This window comes from Ciona intestinalis, unplaced genomic scaffold, assembly GCF_000224145.3.
Source record: "Ciona intestinalis unplaced genomic scaffold, KH HT000561.1, whole genome shotgun sequence".
In the NCBI taxonomy this organism is placed as follows: Eukaryota; Metazoa; Chordata; class Ascidiacea; order Phlebobranchia; family Cionidae; genus Ciona; species Ciona intestinalis.
In genome coordinates this window covers 1-6,459 of record NW_004190882.1, presented here as the reverse complement: position 1 = coordinate 6,459, position 6,459 = coordinate 1, and the positions used below count along the sequence as shown (strand labels likewise).

At 34.3% G+C, this 6,459-nt stretch overlaps 2 long non-coding RNA genes across 2 annotated transcripts; both read left to right on the top strand.

Moving 5' to 3' along the window:
- The first annotated feature begins 1,510 nt into the window (after positions 1 to 1,510).
- Positions 1,511 to 2,852, top strand: LOC108950675. The gene is made up of 2 exons (XR_001975319.2): positions 1,511 to 2,152; positions 2,240 to 2,852. It is a non-coding gene; the product is annotated as an uncharacterized LOC108950675 (long non-coding RNA).
- A 1,031-nt stretch (positions 2,853 to 3,883) lies between these two features.
- LOC113475472 lies at positions 3,884 to 6,262 on the top strand. The gene is made up of 3 exons (XR_003397224.1): positions 3,884 to 4,092; positions 4,180 to 5,874; positions 5,966 to 6,262. It is a non-coding gene; the product is annotated as an uncharacterized LOC113475472 (long non-coding RNA).
- The last annotated feature ends 197 nt before the right edge of the window (positions 6,263 to 6,459 follow it).

The following is a 6,459-nucleotide window of genomic DNA, read 5'->3' as shown; positions in this document are numbered from 1 at the left end:
ATATGTACGAACGTTACAGTAAAGTAGTACAAAAAAAATTAATGTGCAAAATTTGGAAACAAAAACTGGATTAAACGTTTTTAAAAAGGGTATATATCGTAGATCACGAAAAGTCACAACCGTAACGAATGTTTCCTTTTAGGTTTATGCCATTTTGGTATATAGTAGAAAGGGGAAACATAGGACACATTTAGCACATCATATCCAAATATGCTAATCGTGTTTTAAACAATTTATAATGGTCTATGGGAGTCGTAATTATATGGTTTATTAATTCTTTAAATGTTTTTTTTGTTTACTACCAAATGAGACGAGAAAATAGAGTGGAAAGGTGTCCCATCTTTTCTCACACTATCTATTATATGACGAAAAGGAACGGAAGAAGGGTAACAGAAGAGATGATTTTTCTCACAGACAAAAGTAAATTATTTCAGAAAAATAAAAATAAACAAACATATGAAACAGGTGTTTAAAATAAGATAGACGCTTCACTTACAGCCAATCGAAAACTTTTGTAGTACAGGATATTATAAATTTATTATAATGTCTTTAAAATAATAATAGGTTGCCACACAAGTTTGAAAGTTAGTTGTGGTCGGCACTCTGTGGTTAACGTAATTTCTCTGTGGTTAACGTAAAAGTGATACCAAAGTAACCTCGACATATGTTGAGGTGATAAAATTTTCTCCAATATAAAAAGTTGTTGTATTGTACGATCGTTATAATAATAAAAGAGTGCAAAAACACGTGTATGACGATTATAAAACATGAACTTAATGAAAGTTTCGTTATTCATTACATGTTGTAGTTCATGAGGAACAAAAAGTCACACCTATAACACATGTTTTATTTTATCTTCATGTTATTTTGTAAAACGGCGATGAGGAACAACAAAGCCAACTTCGTAGTAAATTGATTTGGTACTAACTATACCGTATAGACAATTTTTAGTAAACGAAAAACAAATAATTTCAAAAAAGTAGTTGCTTAAACATAAAAATGCTTCACTTGTAACTAAACACAAAGTTTGGTGATATATACTGCATATTTTAAAGTCATTAAATGTCGATCGATTAATATTCTTATGCAAAATCCACTCGAAAGTTAGATTTTGGTCACAATAACATTCAAACCAATGGCTTACAAATCTATATCACTGCTATGAAACGGTAGAAAACTTGTAAAAAGGTAATTTCTATTACCAAATATCAATCAGGCTCGATAAATTCACAACAATAATTTATTGATTTTACGCTTTAACATGTTTTCACGTTTTGTTGTGTGCAGATGCAAAATCAAAATTTCATATAGTACTGTGGGGGAAGATGGGACAACCTTAGTACTTAATATCCAAATATCTTGATCGTGTTTCAAACAATTTATAACGGTCTATGGGAGTCGTGACGATATACGGCTTTATAATTCATCGAACGTTCTTGATTTACTACCAATTGGAAAGAGAAAATAGAAAGAAAGGGTGTCTCATCTCTCCCCACCATACTGTATGTATATAGAAAACAAAACTAACGAGTTAAGTTCTCCAGCAGAGTAGAATCGTTAAAATGAGTTCTGCACGCACTGGCATACGTCACTTTAATATTGCGTACGAATTTCCTAGAAAGTTGTCTTCCATTGGCGTCAGCCATCGTGTAATTCAGAAACATAAAACCAAATCATATTCAGACTCATGAGATCGTGTAGTTTTGCCAACTCACAATGGTCGCGTGGATAAGCTACGTCAACATATGTTGTCATCCGCCGGTGATATGTAATCGACACCAGAATCTTCATTCGGGATGTGGGAAAGCTTTGTAGGCGCCTGTTCAGGCGTTTCAACAATAGTTTCGGTGTCGAATTCACTTCGTCATATATGTTTACTTGTTATGTGGGGTACGCTGGGCTCACTATAAATACGAGAACACCTCCTCATCCAAGTCATTAGCGACAAGCATTCGACAATTCCACTTCAAGAAATGCCAAGATGATCATCATGAAAACTTCAACCGTTGAAGGTGATCAGAAGTTAAAACAAGTCGATGGCATCACGTGACCGTATCACATGGTGTCGTTTGATAACTACCAGCTGGTGCAAGTTGTATGAACAACTGATGCAGTGAAAGAAACAAGAAACAAAACAGCTGCAAATATTGAGGTAAGTTGATTCATCCCAACATACATGTTGATGAATGTTTAATAAATCTTATATTGACAAGAAACTAATCGTTTCATTCTTTTTTAGGCAGTGAATACGATAAACGGGGAAACAAAGGAAAGATGGCGTTTTTATTCTCGATGAAAATCAATTTGACACCGCCTGTAGGAGGCGATGAATATGAAGAAATAACTTTGACTTGGCTTCTCATTTTGAGCCATCAACTTTTACATCGACGACGTTCATTCTACTGATGAACATTTTCAACAATAGCGACATTGGTTATGCTGAATATTAACTTTTACTTTGCGTTTCGACAAGTTTGCAGAGTGCAAACTCTCACAACTACGCAGCAAATTATCTGCTGTTAGAAAGTATATTATTTGACAGAAGTAACATCAGTTACTCAATTGTATTTTTTACTTGATATACTCCGTTTATTGACAAATGCTGAAATTCTCAGCTGAAACTTGGTATTTATTCTTCCGACTTTCATGTTTTCACATGTTACTCGACTTATCGACATCGTTATTGTATAATTACATAAAACATAACGACCGACCGAAAGGTGGCAAAATAACGACAACACCAGAAATGGTGTTTGAAATCGTGTTGTAACATGTTCTTATTGTTGTGTAATGTTTTCGAATTTTTGACATAACCTCGACATATGTTAAGGTAATAAAATTTTCTCCAATATAAAAAGTTGTTGCATTTGTATGAACGTTATAATAATGAAAGAGTGCAAAAATACGTGTATGACGATTGTAAAACAAGAACCTAATAACAGTTTCGTTAATAATTACGTGTTGTAGTTCATGAGGAACAAAAAGTCAACCTATAACACATGTTTAAATTTACGTTCATGATATTTTGTAAAAGGGCGATAAAGAAGACAAGCTAATTTCGTAGTAAATTAATTTAGTATACAAACCAAAGTGGGCAATTTTTGGTAGACGAAAAGTAAATCAATCCAAGAAAAAAAATTGCATAAACAATAAGATTCTTCACTTTTAACAAATTACAAAAATTGGTGGTACATACTGCTATTAAAAAGTCAGTAATAGTATTCTTATGCAAAACCGTTTCGAAAATTAGATTTGGTCACCACAGCATCATACCAAATGGCTTACAAATCTAATCACTGCTACAAAACGAAAAAAAAAACATTTTAATAAGGTAAACTAATCCCAAATCTCAATCAGGCTCTAAAAATTCACAACAATAGTTTATCCGTTTAAATGTTTCAACCTGATCTTTTCACGACATTTTGTGCGCAAAGTCAAAGTGACAAAATAACACGTAAGAAAGACAGAACTAGTAAGTGTATTCTCCATGTGATTGTAAATACAGTTTTGTATAGTTAGCACATGTCTATCTAATATACGTCGTGACGAATTTCGTAGAAAGTTGTCTTCTATTGGCGTCAGTCATCGTGTAATTCAGAAACATAAAACCAAATCATATTCAGACTCATGAGATCGTGTAGTTTTGCCAACTCACAATGGTCGCGTGGATAAGCTACGTCAACATATGATGTCATCCGCCGGTGACATGTAATCGACACCAGAATCTTCATTCGGGATGTGGGAAAGCTTTGTAGGCGCCTGTTCAGGCGTTTCGACAATAGTTTCGGTGTCGAATTCACTTCGTCATATATGTTTACTTGTTATGTGGAGTACGCTGAGCTCACTATAAATACGAGAACACCTCCTCATCCAAGTCATTAGCGACAAGCATTCGACAACTCCACTTCAAGGAAAACCAAGATGATCATCATGAAAACTTCAACCGTTGAAGATGATGAGAAGTTAAAACAAGTCGATGGCATCACGTGACCATATTACATGGTGTCGTTTGATAACTACCAGCTGGTGCGAGTTGTATGAACAACTGATGCAGTTATAGAAACTAGAAACAAAACAGCTGCAAATATTGAGGTAAGTTGATTTATCCCAACATACATGTTGATGAATAATTAACAATTATTAATAATAACAAAAAACTAATCGTTCCATTCTTTTTAGGCGGCGAATACGATAAACGGGGCAACAGAGGAAAGATGACGTTTTCATTCTCGATGAAAATCAACTTTGACACCGCCTGTATATGAGGCGATGAATATGAAGAAATATCTTTGACTTGGCTTCTCATGTTGAGCCATCAACTTTTACATCGACGACGTTTATTCTACTGATGAACTTTTTCAACAACAGCGACATTGGTTATGCTGAATATCAACTTTTACTTTGTGTTTCGACAAGTTTGCAGAGTGCAAACTCCCACAACTACGCAGAATTTTTCTGCTGTTAGAATGTATTTTATTTGACAGAAGTAACATCAGTTACTTAAATGTATTTTTTGACTTGATATACTCCGTTTATTGACGAATGCTGAAATTCTCAGCTTAAACTTAGAAATTATTCTTCCGACTTTCATGTTTCCACACGTGACTCGACTTATCGACATAGTAATTTTTATAACTACGTAAAAACACAATGACCGACCGAAAGGTGGCAAAATAACGACAACACCAGAAATGATGTTTGAAATCGTGTTGTAACATGTTCTTGTGTTGTGTGACTGTTTCGTATTTTTGGACAAAACCTGGACATATGTTAAGGTAATAAAATACAGTCCGATGTAAAAACTTGTAACGTATGTACGACATTATAGTGGAGTAGCCGAAAAAAACATATGTATTAATGTTTGGAAATAAGAACTCGATTAAACGTTTCAAATAGATTACATGACGTAGATCACGAGAAACGAGAAATCGTACATATAGTTTTACGGGGTAATATAAAACACATTTGGTACACTATATCAAAACATCCTAATCGTGTTTTAAACAATTAAAAATGGTTCATAGAAGTCGTAAGAAAATATGATACATTTATCCATGCTTTTGTTTACTACCACAAAGAACAAGAAAGATCAAAATCAAATTCGTAGGAAACAGGTTTTGACCAAACTTAAGTACCTATTCCATGTTGATAAAACCAAAGTAAACAAACACAAGCAACGGATGTTTGAAAAGAGTTAGATATTTTATTTATAGCACAAATTTTCGCAGTACACCGTATTATAAAATTATTAAAATGTCGTTGGATCAATAATGTGTTGGCACACAAGTTGAAAGTTAGATGCGATCAACATTCCATTTTTACTGTTTGTTCTACAAATCTGAATAATTGTTGCAAATAATAAAAAACATGCAATTAGGAAATATGATACCAAATCTCATTCAGACTCATGAGATCGTGTAGTTTTGCCAACTCACAATGGTCGCGTGGATAAGCTACCTCAACATATGTTGTCATCCGCCGGTGATATGTAATCGACACCAGAATCTTCATTCGGGATGTGGGAAAGCTTTGTAGGCGCCTGTTCAGGCGTTTCGACAATAGTTTCGGTGTCGAATTCACTTTGTCATATATGTTTACTTGTTATGTGGGGTACGCTGGGCTCACTATAAATACGAGAACACCTCCTCATCCAAGTCATTAGCGACACGCATTCGACAATTACACTTCAAGGAAAACCAAGATGATCATCATGAAAACTTCAACCGTTGAAGATGATGAGAAGTTAAAACAAGTCGATGGCATCACGTGACCGTATCACGTGGTATATCGTTTAATAACTACCAGCTGATGCAAGTTGTATGAACAACTGATGTAGTGAAAGAAACAAGAAACAAACCAGCTGCAAATATTGAGGTAAGTTGATCCACCCCAACATACATGTTGATGAATAATTAACAAATATTAATATTAACAAGAAACTAATCGCTTTATTCTTTTTTGGCAGCGAATACGACAAACGGAGAAACAAAGGAAAGATGACATTTTCATTCTCGATGAAAATCAACTTTAACACCGCTTATATATGAGGCGATGAATATGAAGAAATATCTTTGACTTGGCTTCTCATGTTGAGCCATCAACTTTTAAATCGACGACGTTCATTCTACTGATGAACATTTTCAACAACAGCGACATTGGTTATGCTGAATATTAACTTTTACTTTGTGTTTCGACAAGTTTGCAGAGTGCAAATTCTCACAACTACGCAGCAAATTATCTGCTGTTAGAATGTATTTTATTTGACAGAAGTAACATCAGTTTACTCAATTGTATTTTTAACTTGATATACTCCGTTTATTGACAAATGCTGAAATCCTCAGCTAAAACTTTGTATTTATTCTTCTGACTTTCATGTTTCCACACGTGACTCGACTTATCGACATTGTAATTGTATAATTACCTAAAACACAACGACCGACCGAAAGGTGGCAAAATAAC